The 17,277-nt window shown below is 41.2% G+C and overlaps 1 protein-coding gene across 6 annotated transcripts in view; it reads left to right on the forward strand.

Annotated features, from left to right (window-relative positions):
- Positions 1–1,958: 1,958 nt before the first annotated feature.
- BTBD10 (BTB domain containing 10) overlaps positions 1,959–17,277 on the forward strand; it is a 75,584-nt gene continuing 60,265 nt past the window's right edge. The window contains exons 1-2 of one of the 6 annotated variants that reach the window (XM_075546036.1): positions 1,959–2,132; positions 2,729–2,774. The gene's annotated coding sequence lies outside the window, so the exon portion shown is untranslated. Of the gene's footprint in view, positions 2,167–2,728; positions 2,775–17,277 lie in introns of all 6 variants that reach the window. The other 5 variants (XM_075546031.1, XM_075546034.1, XM_075546032.1 and 2 more) reach the window with 5 other exon arrangements.

Genomic DNA, 17,277 nt, shown 5'->3' on the forward strand with positions numbered 1-17,277 from the left:
ATTTCTATATGTAGAAGTCAAATTGGAGAATGTTTTGTTGTGTATATTTTTGCCACAACAAAAAAGTAATTACACAAATAACAAGGAGTACAGGGAATAAAATGTTCTGAAACTGATTGTGGTAATGATTGTACAATTCTTTCTGCTGTGATTAAACTATTGATTTGTATAATATGTGGATGAAGTGTCAATAAAACTGTTAAAAATAAAGAATATTGGCTATATAATGACAACGATTTGGTATACCGTGACAGTAACCACTTGGTGTAAAGACGAAAATAACTTAGGTCCCTGACAGCTAAGTGTACTTAGAAAAGGAAGAGGATACATCTCACTACCTCATCATTGTCAGCTCAACTGCTAATACACATTGCTTTGGAAAACATGGAGTACTATGTATGAGAGTCAGGGAATTTTCTCTTACCAGCTAAACAGTGATTAGGACTTTTCAACAAAACACTTTCTGCAAAAATCTGTTTTGAAACTAAATGAGACACGCAGGTCTTTCTTTTTGTTTTCTCAGCTTGCAACATCCAAGCGCCCTAGAGGCCCAGTCCAGTCAAGTGCTCATCTGCTACTGTGGAGGTTCAAGGTTTGGAAGCAGGGTGCTTCTGAAAAGACTACACAGCCTAGGAAACCCTGTGTCCCATAGGGTGGCTTCGAGTTGAAATAGACTTAATAGCAATTGAGTTTTTCCTTCGAGTTGTAAGGCCCTGGTAGGTACAAGTGATTAAACGCTTGGCTGAGAGCCTTGGTTTGAATTCACCAGCGGCTTCGAGGAAGAAAGATGCAAGCTATTCTGTCAGGGAGACAGCTTTGGGAACCCTACAGCACCTCGTCATCCTATAGGGAGTCGGAATCAATGTGAGGGCAAGGGATTTTACTGTTCTGAAAAAGTTGGGGGCCTCCCACTCACCTTTCAAAATACAGCTCAAATGTGAAATCTTCCATGAGGCCGGCAGCAGTTTCTCGTGGTCTGCTCCCATAGTAACTGGGATTTTATCTCTGTGTAATGGGATCATCTATTTTCGCATCGGATTCGCCCCCGGATTATAAATTTTGCGGGGGACGTTCGTGGCTGTTTGCTTGTTGGCTGATTGATGGATTGACTGACTGATAGCAGTTCCTGTTTTTATGTTCTAGCAGTTGGCACTTAAGATTCAGTACGTAATGCATCTGAGCTCTATTTCTTGGCAAGCTTCTGCTCCGAACGGGACACAATCCACCCAAATTACTCTGAGATCAAGAGGTGGCCCATCTGCACTTTAGGCTGGCACACCAGCTCCCACCCACGGAGCGTTTAAAAGTGAGCCGCGGCGTCCTCTAGGGCCATTCCCTCTCCAGCACCGGGGCGGCAACGGTCTCTCAGTGGGCGTGTCGTTTTCGCCAGCAGCTAATCTGGCAGAGGCGACTTCAGTCTGCGTTTGCGGAAAAACTCCTTCCTCAGAGTTGCAAAAGTACCCTACCCCACCCCGCACCCCAACTCTGTGAACTTGAGAGGAGCGCTGGGGGTGGGGGGTGGTGAAGCGCGGGGCTGCGGTCCGCAAGGCCGGCAGTTCGAAGACGGGCCTTTCTACTTCCGTAACTAGTTTCCGTCTCAGAAACTCCCCGGGTCAGTTCTACCTCACTCCTGTAGGGTCGTGATGGGTCCGTTTCCCTTCGATGACAGTGAGTTGGTTTTGGTTTGTGGCCTGAAGGCGTTACAGTGGCAGGAAGGCATGGGGGACACAAAGGTTTGGGGCGAATTGCGTTCACAGCCACTGGGGAGCAAAATTCTTTAAGGAGCCATAGCTGAGACCGCCCACTCACTGCCCCACACGGAGCCTGAGCGCCCACCGCACACTCCACACGAGCGCGCCCCCCTCCCTCTGGCACTACGCGCCCCGCCCACTTTTGGGCGGGGAGCCAACATTCACGCGAGAACTCAGCTAGCCTCGCCTCTTTGGATCGCGAGCTCTCGCGAGAGGAGTCTAGCCGGCCTGCAACCTGCCCAGGCGGCTCTGGTTGCCGCAACCGCCGGAGTGGCCGCCGCCAACGCCACCTCCGGAGGGTTCCGGCTAAGGAGGAGACGGAGGCGTTCCTGGCCCCAGGCCTTGCTTTACTCCACAGTGGACCTTCCACGAGGACCACAGGTTCGCGAGTGACTGGATTCAGCCGCGGAACTCGGTGGGGGCGGCGCCGAAGTCGAGCTTGGCGGGGGCGGAGGAGGCAGGAGGCGGTGGGGGAATTTCGGCTTGAGGGCTGGGCTGCTGTGGGGTGGTTTGGGCGGCCGGGGCCCTGCCAGGGGGCGGTGGGTGGGCATGCGAGCCCCCGCCGCTGGGAGATTGGGAGAGACAGGGCTGGCATTTGGGCTTCGGGGTCCTGCTTTTTTTGGGTTGGGTGTTGGGAGGCCTGTCCCTAGGGATGAAGGCGATACCCTCGTCGCTTCTCGGGGCAGGGTAAACCGTGCCCCGCCCCTTTCCTGTCACCTGGACCCAGGCGGCGACTACCAGGGTGAGGGAGCATCACAATGGGCGATAAGGTAGAGGAGAGAGACCCTGTTCATGTGCTTTGCGGCTTCAGGCTGTAACAGCATCGCGTGTGGCAAAGCTTTATTTTTCCTAAACGTGCACAGAAAAGGCCCTTTAAAAATCCATTCCTCATGGGACTGGGGCGGGGATAGTGGGGGACAATATGACCATCTTTGGACCTTACAGGGGGCTTCTTTTTTTTCTTTCTTTCTCCTCAGTGTTTTGGGTCCATGACGAAAAGTCACTCATCCAGACATGCTCAAGGTAGACTCTCAGCCGCCTGACAGTGTACTTAGCAAATACAATCATTTTACTTTTTTAATCTTTAAGGGAACTCATGGTTTGTATTACCAGCCAAACAAACGGGAGAGTACATTGATTTTTTTTTTTTTTTAGGGGGGACCACTGGGTTTCTTGTCTCCCAACTACACAGATTTGATCAAGGGTTTTTTGTTTCTAAAGAGGCGGTTAGGGGGTAGACTTTGAATGAAAAGAGGCCGTAGGAATGGAGATAAGAGATACAATAAGAAATGCATCCATAAAGGCCAGTAGGGTTTCTGTAGTGGATCCTAAGTGATTAGTAGCAGGTCCTGGCCATGAAATGGGAGGACTTCAGTTGTCATTTACCGGCAATTATGAAACAGAAAGCAGTGAAAAATAACTGCGAAAGGATTTGATGAAAGATTAAGACTGTTGAAAAAGTGTGTGAATTATTTTTGAAAGTGCCCATGTGTTTGTTTCATCCGTGGTCCTAGATTTCTCAAGGAATGCTATTCTACATAAGGAAAGTGGGAAGTCTGAATTGTAAGGAATCTGGAGCGATAGTCTTCAGTCAGGAAAACTGTTCAGTGTTCAGGTCTCAACAGTTTTGAGTTTCTTTAACCACTTTTTCCCACTCCCCAAAAGTTTTCAGATGGCTCTTTTGTCTATGATTTGTCAACCTCCCTCCTCATCTAAATTTTTCTTTCTCACCGTTTTTTTTTTCCTTCTAAAAAAGGTCCTGTGGAATTTTTTACTGTTTATCTAAGGAATGACATCCCACTGAAGTCTGCCTTCTGACTTTTTACATTTAGGTGACTTAATGCAATGTAGAAGTGATTAGGTACCTTTCAAAGGAAAACGTTAGAATTAGCAAATTTACATGCCTTTAGGTATTTGGAAGATAATTCAACCAAGTGTAATGAGGAGAACGTTATGTCTCACCTAAGGTACACCTGACTCGGGCCAAACATGTATAAAGGTCCAGAGTTTCCAGATTCAGTTTTTTCTAGAGAACACAGAAACTTTAGATTAAAAAAATGTAAAATAGCTTAAGGTAGCCCAACTATGCCTCTCTGAAATAGTATATTCTCTTTACCAGTTTGAGGCCTCTGCTATGTCATAATTAGAGATTGAAATAATAAAACAGGAAGGAATTTAAAACAAGTAATGTTCATTAGTTTGGAATTTAAAACTCAGGAGGACTTGAAAAACTGTGATGGCTAATTGAAACCAATAGATAAGTTTAAACAAAAACTAAGCCCACCGACAACTTGATTCTCCCTGTAGGAGAAAGTAGAACTGCCCCGTAGGGTTTTCAAAGCTGTAAATCTGTATAGTAGCAGATTGCCTCGTCTTTCTCCTTCAGCGTGGCAGGTGGGTTCAATAACCTTTAAATACAGTACAACAAATTGAACTAGTTATTATGGCTAGCATTTTAAATGTGGAAATAAAGAGAAAAATAAACACAAAACTCTTGATACTTATGGCTTAAAAACTCAAGAGTTCTCAGCAAAGCAGATTTGTAGCTGCATTTAAGAAAACTGATTTATTTCAAAGCACTTTATTGTTACTTGTGACTAATGTGAAAAGAAATCCAGGAGACCCTCTATAGTGTATCTCTAGTTGTCTGAGTGTTTATTGTTTGCTGTGACATCCACATTGTCTTCTCAGGCATTGACTTAGAGTAGCAATCCCTTGGATTTTAACCCACTGCCCACAAGTCAGTTCTGACTCACAGCAACTTTATAAGACAGACTAGAACTGCTCCTTTCCCAGTAGTATAATTGGTTGGCAGACAGCTTCATCTTATCTCCAGTGGAGGGGTTAGTAGATTTGAACCACTGACCTTGCAGTTAGCAGCCTGACACTTAAGCCACTATACCAGACTCCTTATTCCCTGGTAAATAGGGGAGGGTTGGGATATAAATAGATTGGGGGAGAAATGTTATATAAAGCATAAAACAGGGCATTCTTGTGCTTCTATTACATTGTCCTTTGAGAGATTGATTTGATTAAGTCGTTTTTCTTGTAAGAAGTTCCTGGAATGATTGAACACAGTGCCTTAAATGTTCTTGTTAGGTCCAGTCATAATCGGCTTTGACTTATAGTCAGAATGAAACACTGCCAGGTCCTATACCATCCTTAACATAATAGTTTGAGTCCATAATTGCCACCATGCCACCATTATGTCCATCTCTCTCATTGAGGGGCTTCTGTTTTCTCTGACCCTCCATGTTACCAAGCATGATGTCCTTTTTCAGGGACTCAACTTTTCTGATAATATGTTCAAAGTATGTGAGATAAAGTCTTACCATCTTTACTACTACTTCTTTAAAAAATCATTTTAATGGGGCTCTTTTCACAATACATCTATCCATCCATTGTGTCAAGCACATTTGTACATTTGTTGCTATCATCATTTTCAAAACATTTTCTTTCTACTTCAGCCCTTGGTATCAGCTCTTCATTTTCCCCCTCCCTCCCCCACCTTCCCTCACTCATGATCCCTTGATAATTTGTAAATTATTATTTTTTTCATTTTTACACTGACCAATTACCAATTCACCCACTTTACTGTTGTCTGTCCCTTAGGGAGGGGGTTATATGTAGATCATTGTGATCGGTTCCCTCTTTGTCCCCCACATTCCCCTTTCCCTCCTATTATTGCTACACTTGTTGGGCCTGACGGGTTTATCTGTCCTGGATTCCCTATTTATAGCTCTTTTATCTGTAGCCGTGTACACATTCTGGTCTAGCCGGATTTGTAAGGTAGAATTGGGATCATGATAGTTGGGTGTGGGGGAAGCATTAAAGAACTAGAGGAAAGTTGTATGTGTCCTTGTGCTATACTGCACCCTGACTGGCTCGTCTCTTCCTTATGACCCTTATATAAGGGGATGTCCAATGGTCTGCAGATGGGCTTTGTATCTCCACTCTGCACTCCCTCTCATTCACAATAAGATTTTTTGTTCTGGGTCTTCGATGTCTGATACCTGATCCCATTGACACCTCGTGATCACACAGGCTGGTATGCTTCTTCCATGTGGACTTTGTTGCTTCTCAGCTAGATGGCCGGTTGTTTGTCTTCAAGCCTTTAAGAATCCAGATGCTATATCTTTTGGTAGCCAGGCACTATTAGCTTTCTTCACCACATTTGCTATGCACCCATTTTGTCTTCAGTGGTCATGTCGGGAAGGTGAGCAACACGAAATTCCAGGTTATAAGAACAAAGTGTTCTTACATTGAGGGAGTACTTGAGTAGAGGCCCAATGTCCGGCTGCTCCCTTGATACTTAATATACAAATATATGTACATAGATCTGTTTCCCTATCACATATAAATATACTTACATATGTACATGCCTGTATTTAGACCTCTATAAATGCCCTTTTCCTCCTAGTTCTTACCTCTTATTTCCTTTTACTTTCCTCTTGTCATACTATCATGGTTGGCCTTCATTTTGGGTTTCAGTAATTCCTCTTGGTTACATTGCCCTTGATTAAGCCCTACCAGGCCTCCTACACCCTCCTTGACATCGATTTTAGATCACTTGTTGTTCCTTTTACCCTGCGTTTGTTAACATCCACTTCCTTTCCCCATCTTCCCACTCCCATATCCCCCCACCTTCCCGGAACCATTAGTCCTGTTGTTTTCTCCTCTGGATTATTTATCCCACCTATCTCATCCTTACTTCTAAGGAGCATTCTGGTTGTACTTTTTTCAAGATTTGCTTTTTCTTCTGGCAGTCCATGGTACTTGCAGTACCAGGCAGTACCATTCTTTGCCAACACCATAATTTAAAGGCATTAGTTCTTCATCTTTCTTATACATTGTCCAGCTTTTCATGCAGATGAAGCAATTGAAAATTCCATGGCTTGTGTCAGGCACACCATAGTCCTCAAATGTAAGACTGAGTTTAATACAGCAGAGTTTAATGACCTTTGTGGAGTTGAGTCCTGTGGGCTAATCTATATTTACTCATTAGTGTGAGTTCATATAATCTGATTCCTACTCTGTGAGGAACAGGAGTTTTAGAGGTTGTATTATGTGTAAGTTATATGCACCAGAGGAACATAGAGGACAAATTACGGGGCCTAACTCGGAGCAGGGTGAGAGATGAGGCTAGGGGAAGGAACAGTTTTGAACAAGAGGAAATGGTTAGCATTATCTTTCGACCTGTGCAGTTTTACAGAGCTCAGCCTTTTACAACAAAATTTGTTATCATAGTTTATGCAGACAATGTGAGAGATGCTTCACAAGTTTTGTGGAAGAATTCCATTTTCTTTTTATTCCTTTTTTTCCATAAACTTTCTGAAGTCCTTTTGTACATTAAACAGTGACTTTGGTTTGGTATACATTGAATACTGTGAGGTACCAGCCCCCATAATCAAATAGATCCAAGGGGTAGGTGTGTAATTGAGGGGTAAAATTAAAGAGACATCAGCCAACATGAAGCATGTGATTGCTCATCTCTGGGATGGCCACAAGTTTAGCAGCCAGATCCATTCAGAGAATATATTTCCAATCAAGGCTCATATACACTCAGGGGGCATGCATGCACCCCTAATTACAGGTAACCACATGCCTAACAGGAAGGAGTTGTAGCATAGGCATAGGTGCAACAGGAAGGGGACAAGCTAGGGATATACCCTCAATAGGAAGGGGAGGCACTGGAGGCATAAATGTGACTGGAAGGCATACACTTAACAAGATGGGCGGACTAGATTCAAGATGGCAGCCTAACCTTTTTCCTCTCTGAGTTAGCTTGACCTTAGATGTCTTTGGGCTCTCCTTCAGGGAAATCATACATTATCCTTCTCTGAAGGGAGTGGGCTCTATTTAGGGTGGGACACTATAGGGTCTGATTGCTCTAGATGGCTGATAACCTTTAGGCAGATAACCTTTAAGCAGTTGATCTCCAACTGTATAGTCAGCACCTTAGGTTTGGCATCAACAATGGGGCACACCCTGGGGAATAACTTTTCTGTTTCCCACAGAATACCACTTGCTGATGAAGACTGCTCTGGGAGTTTGCTAACTTGATTTTCTTTTCAGTCTACTTTTCTCAGGTCAAGCTAGTCTAATATCTCTTCATCTAGGTTCTACCTCTCTCTGGTGTAGAAAGTGAAACAAAAAACTTTATATTTATATAATTATAAATAAATCATTTTATTGGTGGCTTTTAAAACAATCCATACATCAATTATATCAAGCACCTTAGTATATATGTTGCCATCATCATTTTCAAAATATTTTCTTTCTGTTTGAGCCCTTGGTATCAGCTCTTTTTTTCCCACCCTCCCACCCTCATGGACTCTTGAACAAATTATAAATTATTATTTTCATATCTTATACCTGTTCTCCTTTCACCCACGTTATTGTTTGTCGCCCTGGGTGGGAAGGTGGGTGGGGATGCACATCACTGTATATTCTTTTTAATTGTTTCAGAATTTTCACAATGTATCTGAATAATTAGCTGTGTATGTGAAGATTCTTAGTTGACGGGGAGCCATTATTTTTCTCTCCTTATGTTTCTTCTACATTAAGGAGCCCCGGTGGCACTGTCTGTTAAGTGTTGGACTGCTATCCACAAGGTCAGCTGTTCAAAACTTACCAGCTGCCCTGTAAGAGAAAAAGATGAGACTGTCTTCTTCCAAAGAGAATTATAGCCTCAGGAATTTCTATAGGGTGACTATGAGTCAGAATTGCCTCAGTGGCAAAGAATTTGTTTTTACCTAGGCTCAAAAGGGAGCAAATTTTTTCTAGGAAGTAGCTTTCCCCTTTCCTTCTTTACTTCGGAATACCTTCCCAAGGTAGTATTTTTATCCTAGGTGAATCTAGGAGAAAGAATGGGTATGCTTTTGCTTATTGCCTTCTATTCTCTTTGTGGAGCTCCAGTTTTTAGATACATATTTGCAGTTCATTCTTGTTGCTGAAGTGGGTTAAGTATTCGGCTGCTAACTGCAAGGTCAGCAGTTGGAACCCACCAGCCACTCTGAGGGAGAAAGATGAAGCTTTCTGCTTCTATAAAGATTGATAGCCTCTGAAACTGCACAGGGTCAGTTCTCTGCTTGTATATAGGTTTGCTATAAGTTGGAACTGACTCGATGGTAATGGCTTGAGTTTTGAGTCCATATGGCAGGCTTATCTGAGCAGGCGAGATTCTGATGGGAGAGAACGAAATGGAACATCTGTGCAATAATCCTGGCTATTGCTAGTTGCCATTGGGGCAATTCCAATTTATGATGACCCCATGTGTGCAGAGTAGAATTGCCCCATAGCATTTGCAAGACTGTGACCTTTTGGAAGCACATTGCTTGGTGTCTTCTCAGGAGCCCTTGGGTGCATTTGAATTGCCAACATTTTGGCTAGTAGTTGAAATCTGGTTGCACTGCCCTGGGACTGTTCTAGCTGGATAAGTCTAATTTAAAATGGAATTAGCAAGATTTTTGGGCCACTGGTTTGCCTGTAATTTTACTTTCTTTCCTTTATTTTGCTTCCTTGTTGTTTCTGAACTCGAAGAAGTAAAAGGTAGTTATAGATGTTTGTTAATGGAGGAAATATTTTTTAAAGTTTTTCTTCTTGAACAGAATGCTCTTTAGGGATAATGGTGTGTTTCTTCTAATGTGATTTGCTTTGGATTACTTTGAAATCCTTGAAACAGACCTCAGAAATAGAAGGTAAAAGCAATCAGAATTCAAAGAGATACTCTTTGAGAGGGGATTAATAGATTGGTAAGTGTTAGTAGTTGGCAAAGGAAATAGAAAGCTGAGAACTTGAAATTGTCAGAACAGGCATAAAAGTGGAAAGAGTTTATGTCAGATTTAATTTTTATCCCAGTAGATTTCTGAAGATAGTAAGATGCTAAAATCTGTCTGCCTATGAAAATACCTTTCTTGCCCCAACTAATTAATAGTTTAACTATATTATCTCTGATTAAAAATGTGGGTTATCTATCTTATTACATGACACTTTTATATTTGTACTTGATGTGAATGATCTATTATTATTATTTTTGGTTACAAACTAAAAACATTTGATAAATATTCAAGACTATTATAGAGAAGCACTGATTGAAGTTCTCCATTAGATAATATAACTCATACTTTTCTTGGGTTATTTTAAATTATAATTATACTTCTTTACTTGAATTTTCTTGTTTGGAATCATTTAGATATGGGTGCTGACTGTTAGCTCTAGGACCATAAAGTTATTTAATGTCTCAGAGCCTTTGCTTCCTTACATGAAAAGTGGACATAGAACATAATTGTCAGTATAGAAGTGATATGTAAATAGTAAAATTGTATATGAATATAAGATGATAGCACTTTGTTTTCTGCTCAGAAAGTAACTTCTTGGTTCCTATCTCTCAGTGGAAGAACCTTGGTGGCACAGTGGGTTAGGAGTTGGGCTACTAAACACAAGTTTAGTAGTTCCAAACCACCATCCGGACCTAGGGAGAAGGGTAAGGTGGTGTGCTCCCATAAATATTTGTACCCTTGTAAGCCCAATAATCAGTTCTCCCATTTCTTATAAGGCTGTTCTGAATTGGAAGCCACTTGCTGGAAGTGAGTTTGGTTTGAGAGGTTTCTTTTGGACCTCTCAGTAACTCAGATGCAATACTGCCACTACATGATTTTCTGAGTATAAACCCAGAACAAAGTGCTAACGTCTCCGGTTAAGTGGAGGATGACTACAGTGTCTGACCTTCTCTGACTTCACAAACAATAAGAGTCAAATTCATTATAAGCCCAGGGCAATTCATATGAGGGATAGGTCAGATATGCCTCTATTCTCAGCTTCTTTACTAATTCTGACATCATCCCTCCCTCCCAAGGAGTCTCTGCTTCTCTGCTGGGTTTGAAAATTCATTGCAGTCGCCACACCGAACTCACAGACAATACTCCACATTATGAGGTTTATTAGGGCAGTTAACAGGTTACAATTGAAGATCAGAAATAATCAGTTTACAGTTCCTGCAGTCGGGAGCACCTCTCCTCTGCCATCCCACAAAGTCTCATTCTTCAGTCTATTCCTCTGCCCATCAACCTTGTGACCCATTGGCCTTTGGGCTCTGCCCAATTCGATGAGTGCCGCTGATAAATGCCCCCAAAGGATGCCATACTGCGTAAGCCTCAACCTTAAGACGCTTGTCTTTCGCTCCATGGGTTAGCAAACCTAGCTCCTTGGTAAAGTACTTGGAGGCAACCCATTCTGCAAGTGAGCCTTCTGCCCAGGAGACACTCAGCTTTATTTGCTCTGTGAGTTAGGAAACCTGTCACTCTCTTTGTCTTTTGTGCTGGCTCTTGGTTCTGCTGTCACTGCTTTTCTGGTATGTCATAGCACAGCAATGTCTCCTGGATCGAAGAGGTTTATTTAGTGTGCAGGAATCTCAGGGTCCAGATGATGCATTCTACTCTTGGCTCTTTGTTTATGGCAGTCATGTCCCCCTTATTCTTTTTTGAGATGGCTCACTTTAAACCCATCAGGATAGCAAATTTACCAATCCTCTACATCAGTTGTTGGTAAACTGTGGATCTAGAGCCATATAGGGCTCATTTGGCTCTGAAGTAAAATGGAAAATGAAAATAAGACTATCAGTTTCATTTAAATAATATTATTTAAGTAATAGTGATTTCATTTGTTTGTAAAAATACATGGCTCTTGAATAATTTTAAATTGCTGTGAAGGATGGGATTAGCTCTTCCATCTCAAAAATTTGTTGACCTCTGTCCTATGTAGAGTTTTTGTACTTCTGATTTGCACTGTTTCACACAATTGTGTGCATGTTGAAGCTGGATGATGAATCAGAAAAAGAATTGGTGCATTTGGATTATGGTACTGGTGAAGAATATTCCAAGTTCCATGTACAGACTGTCTTAGAAGCATAGCCAGAATGCTCCCTTGTATGAAAAAGATGAATATATGTGCAATTTTGTTAAGTATTACCATATTCTTTTCCATTAGATCATAACATTTCATACTCTAATAAACATCTGATAAAATAGAGAATGGTTGATTCTCTGCAACTGTGCCAACAGAGTATGACAAAAATTAGAAAGTTTTGTTTTCAGATCTCAAACTTTAATTTGTTTCTCTTATGAACATATTTTCACATATTTTAGGCCATTTGCCTTTATTTTTCTGAAGATTGCCCATCTCTTTTGCCAGTTCTCTAATTTGAGGGTGGTGGTGGTGGTGGTGGTGGTGTTGTGGTGGTGGTGGTGGTGGAAATATGCCCCCACCCCCAAATACTTATTTTTGGTGAAGTATGCACTGCACAACTTGGTCCCATTCAACAATTTCTAGACATAATGATCAGCAACATTGGTAACATTCTTTACATTGTGTTACCATTTTTTGCTCTTGTTATTGCATTGTCATTGACTTAAAACTCCTTGCCAACCATCCTTTCTGTGGAGAATTTTTTAATAGACAGTACTCAAGAGCGACTGTATACATAATTTTAATTAAAAGTGTTGCTTAGCTTAAAGGTGACTTCATGGTTTCTCTCTTTTTTAAGAGAACTCTATATACTGTGGTGTTCCAAAGACTCCAAACTCACTTCCAATGACTCATTTTCAACTCATAAAACCTCTGTAGGGTTTATGAGACTATAAATCTTAAGTGAGCAGATAGAAAGTCTCAGCTTTCGTGTCGCGGGGAGTTGTTGAGACTGGTCAGGGTGCAGTGTAGCAACGATGAAACATACAACTTTCCTCTAGTTCCTAAATGCTCCTCCCCACCCCCACCACTATAGTGATCCCAATTCTACCTGACAAATCTGACTAGACCAGAGGATGGATGTACACTGGTACAGATAGGAACTGGAAACACAGGTAATCCAGGACAGATGATCCCTTCAGGACCAGTGCCAATAATGGTGATACCGGGAGGGTAGGGTTGGGGGTGGAAAGGGGGAACCACTTACAAGGATCTATATATAACCTCCTCCCTGGGGGATGGACAACAGAAAAATGAGTGAAAGGAGATGTCAGACTGTGATATGACAAAATAATAATTCATAAATTATCAAGGGTTCATGAGGGAGTGGGAAGGGAGGGGGAAATGAGCTAATGCCAAGGTTTAAGTGGAGAGCAAATGATTTGAGACTGAGGGCAAGGAATGTACATATGTGCTTTACACAATTGATGTATGTATGGATTGTGTTAAGAGTTGTATGAGCCCCTAATAAAATGATTTTTGGGGGGGGGTGCCATTCTTTTTATTTATTTTTAAAAATTTTTAAAAAACATTTTATTAGGGGCTCATACAACTCTTATCACAATCCATACATATACATACATCAATTGTATAAAGCACATCCGTACATTCTTTGCCCTAATCACTCTCAAAGCATTTGCTCTCCACTTAAGCCCTCCGCATCAAGTCCTCTTTTTTTTTTTCCCCTCCCTCCCCGCTCTTCCCTCCCTCATGAGCCCTTGATAATCCACAGATTGTTATTTTGTCATATCTTGCCCTATCCGGGGTCTCCCTTCCCCCCCCTTCTCTGCCATCCATCTCCCTAGGAGGAGGTCACATGTGGATCCTTGTAATCAGTTCCCCCTTTCCAACCCACTCACCCTCCACTCTCCCAGCATCGCCCCTCACACCCCTGGTCCTGAAGGTATCCACCCTGGATTCCCTGTGCCCCCAGCTCCCATACACACCAGTGTACAACCTCTGCCCTATCCAGTCCTGCAAGGTAGGATTCGGATCATGGTAGTTGGGGGGAGGAAGCATCCAGGATCTGGGGAAAAGCTGTGTTCTTCATCGTTACTACATCGCACCCTGACTGACCCATCTCCTCTCCTAAACCCCTCTATGAGGGGATCTCCAGTGGTCGACATTTGGGCCTTGGGTCTCCACTCTGCACTTCCCCCTTCATTCACTATGGTATACACACACACACACACACACACACACACACACATATATATTTTTTTGCATGATGCCTTATACCTGGTCCCTTTGGCACCTCGTGATCGCACCGGCTGGTGTGCTTCTTCCATGTGGGCTTTATTGCTTCCGAGCTAGATGGCCACTTGTTTACCTTCAAGCCTTTAAGACCCCAGACACTATCTCTTTCGATAGCTGGGCACCATCAGCTTTCTTCACCACATTTACTTGTACACCCACTTTGGCTTCAGCAGTTGTGTTGGGAGGGTGAGCATCGTAGAGTGCCAATTTAATAAAAGAAGTTATTCATGCATTGAGGGAGTGCTTGAGTAGAGGCCCAAGGTCCTTCCGCCACCTTAATACTAAACCTATAAATATAGACACATAGATCTATTTCCCCATCCTCATATATATATATTTGCATGTACATGTCTTTGCCTAGAAAGTCTCAACTTAGAGTGGTTTTGGATTTGAATTATTGACTTTGTTAGCAGCCCAGTGCTTAACCTACAGCTCCGCCAGAGTTGTGTTATCCCTTTGTGCTATAAGTTGAAAACACTTTGTTATATTTTGGGCTTATAAAAAATACAAAGGTAATTTTTATAAAGTCAAATAAGAAAGACTTTCCTTGTAGGTTGTAAAGACAATCCCCTATGGTCCCCTCTAGTGTAGTATACTTTTATTTTGTACATTTAGTTGTTTATTTAAAGTTTATCCTACTGTGGTGTACAGTATGGTTTCAATTGCATATTTTTCCAAAGGTTAACGCTTAAGGAAGCAGCAGTCAAAAAAGTAAACGGCATTGTATTTGGTAAATATCTGCAAGCCATCTTTAAAGAATTTGATAGTAATGATGGCACTGTGAAGACTAAGGTACAATGGTATTTTTGATCACCTCATATGCATGTTAAAGCTGGACAGTGAATAAAAAGACTTCAGAAGAATGGATGCTTTTGAATTATGGTGCTGGCGAAGAATATTGAAAGAACCACAGACTGCCTGAAGAACAAACAAATCTGTCTTAGAGGAAGTGCAGGTAAAAGGCTACTTAGAAGTAAGGACTGCAAGACGTCTTACATACTTTGGACAGGTTATTGGGAGAAAACAGTTCCTGGAAAAGGACATCATGGTTGTAAAGTACAGGGTCAATGGAAAAGAGGAAGGCTGTCGAAGTGATAGACTGACACAGTGGCTGCAACAGTGGCACTGATTGTGAGTAAGGTGCAGGACCGGTCGTGCTTTATTTTATTGTAGGGTCACTTTGAATAGAAACCAACGGATGGCACCTAACAACAATACTATAGTGCTGCTACAGTGCACTTAAGCAGAAGAGTAATTGTGAGATAACATTGTACCAGTCAGGCAGTGTAGTGTTTCATTCTGTTGTATGTAGGGTGTTAGGAGTCATAGCCTACTTTGATCACTTAACAGTTACATGATTTGAGATGCCACTTGCCATATCTGTATCTGCTTTTCTATATTTTAGGGGTCTGTTTTTAGATCTTTCAATGCATTCTATTACTTGGTTTATATTTATTTTCAAGTGACAGACTTTTGTTACTGAAATAAGTTTTAACCATCTTTAAATATAGGAAAACAGTTTTTATATTATTAAACCGAAACACTGCATATAATACTTGGCCACAAAGATTTGTAGAATGTTTGTTTGGGATTTTAGATCCTTTAAAATGATCTATTTAGAAGTATAACTGTGAAGAAGACTCTGATATCCCTCTGCCTCTACTGTCAAGTATCTTAGGCATCAGGCACATGTGGTTGATGTGGCTATTGAAATTAATTAAAACAGAAAATTCTGTTCAGTTGCATTAGCCACATTTCAAGTACATGCTGCACATGACTGACAGGTGGCTACTTTTTGAACAATACAGATAAATAACATCTCCATTACACAAAGTTTTATTGGTCAACATTGCTATCTGTGACATGAATCATGTTTAGGGCCTTTTTAGCCTACTGAGTTTCATGACACATAAAAATAACTGAAGAGAATGGAAGGCAAAGAGAGTAACGAATTGGTCATAAGGGAGCAGCATGGTAAAGATTATGTATGAAATATATATAATTTTTAAAAATCATTTTACTGGGGGCTCTTACAGCTCTTATTAACACTCTATACCTCAATTGTATCAAGCATATTTATACATGTATTGTCATCATCATTTCTAAAACATTTTCTACTTGAGCCCTTGGTATAAATTCCTCTTTTTTCCCCCTCCCTCCCTACCCACCGACCCTTGTGTATCTTTAATCAATAATATATGTTGATCATTTTAAAGTCTTTAGAAGAAAAATAAAACACTATAGAGTCTGACTTTGTTTAAAGGATGTTGTTTCTTAGAGCTGAATATAATCTCTTTTGACTTAGTCACTTCATCAGCTTACAGGAGCTTTGCCTATATTAGTTTTTTACATCAAGGTGAATTGCTTCGGCCAAGATGTTTCCAGTTTTGAAGGTAATATTGTTTGGTCATAACAGAAAAGGAAAAATGACTATATAAGCATAGAAAACAGACATTAATGTATTTGTATACAATATTTTAGAAAAAGTCAGGCCTTTTAATGAGTTTTAAGAAATTAATATTTTCTTAATGCTAACCCCTACTAGGTAATGGAGATACTTAGTAAATGCTTAAGTTCTGTAGAAAAATTTTCTTTTTTTTTTTTTTAACATTTTATTAGGGGCTCCTACAACTCTTATCACAGTCCATACATATACATACATCAATTGTATAAAGCACATCTGTACATTCTTTGCCCTAATCATTTTCTTTTTTTTCTCCTCTTTTCTTTTTTTACATTTTATTAGGGGCTCCTACAACTCTTATCACAGTCCATACATATACATACATCAATTGTATAAAGCACATCCATACATTCCCTGCCCCAATCATTCTCAAAGCATTTGCTCTCCACTCTGTAGAAAGACTTTCAGGCATTTATTGAGCTGCTTAAGATAGGGGAAAAACAATTGGAACATTTCTTGAAATATTGATGCGTTACTTAAGAAGAAGTCTTCCATACAGAAGACCCAAAACAACAACCAAAAAAGAGGTGAGTTACAGCAGAGACCTAAAACTCATTTATAGGTAATAGGACATTCCCTCTCAGAAGGGTCAAAGGAAGGGATGAGTCCACCAGGGCACACTATACCACTGATGAACATAGAGTATTCCTCTGGTTCTTAGAGATAAGAGCTCCGGACACGCGGGATCCAGGTCAGCTAAACCCCTCAAGGACATAAAAGGGAATAGTGATACCAGGAGGGTAGAAGGAAGGTAGGGAGAGGAAGGAGGGGAGGAAGGGTGAACTGATTGCAATGATGCATGCACTACCCCCAGGAGAATGAACAACACAGACATGGATGAAAGGAGACAGCGGTCAGTGCAAGATATGAAAACAATAATTTATAATTTATCAAGGGGTTGGGGGAGGAAGGGAGGGGCAAAAAGAGCTGATACCATAGGCTCAAATAGAAAGTAAATGTTTAAAAAATGATGATGGCAACCTGTGTACAAAAATGCTTGATATGATTGATGTATGGAATGTTATAAGAGCTGTAAGAGCCCCCAATAAAATGATTTTTTTA

This window comes from Tenrec ecaudatus, chromosome 4, assembly GCF_050624435.1.
Source record: "Tenrec ecaudatus isolate mTenEca1 chromosome 4, mTenEca1.hap1, whole genome shotgun sequence".
Taxonomy (NCBI): Eukaryota; Metazoa; Chordata; class Mammalia; order Afrosoricida; family Tenrecidae; genus Tenrec; species Tenrec ecaudatus.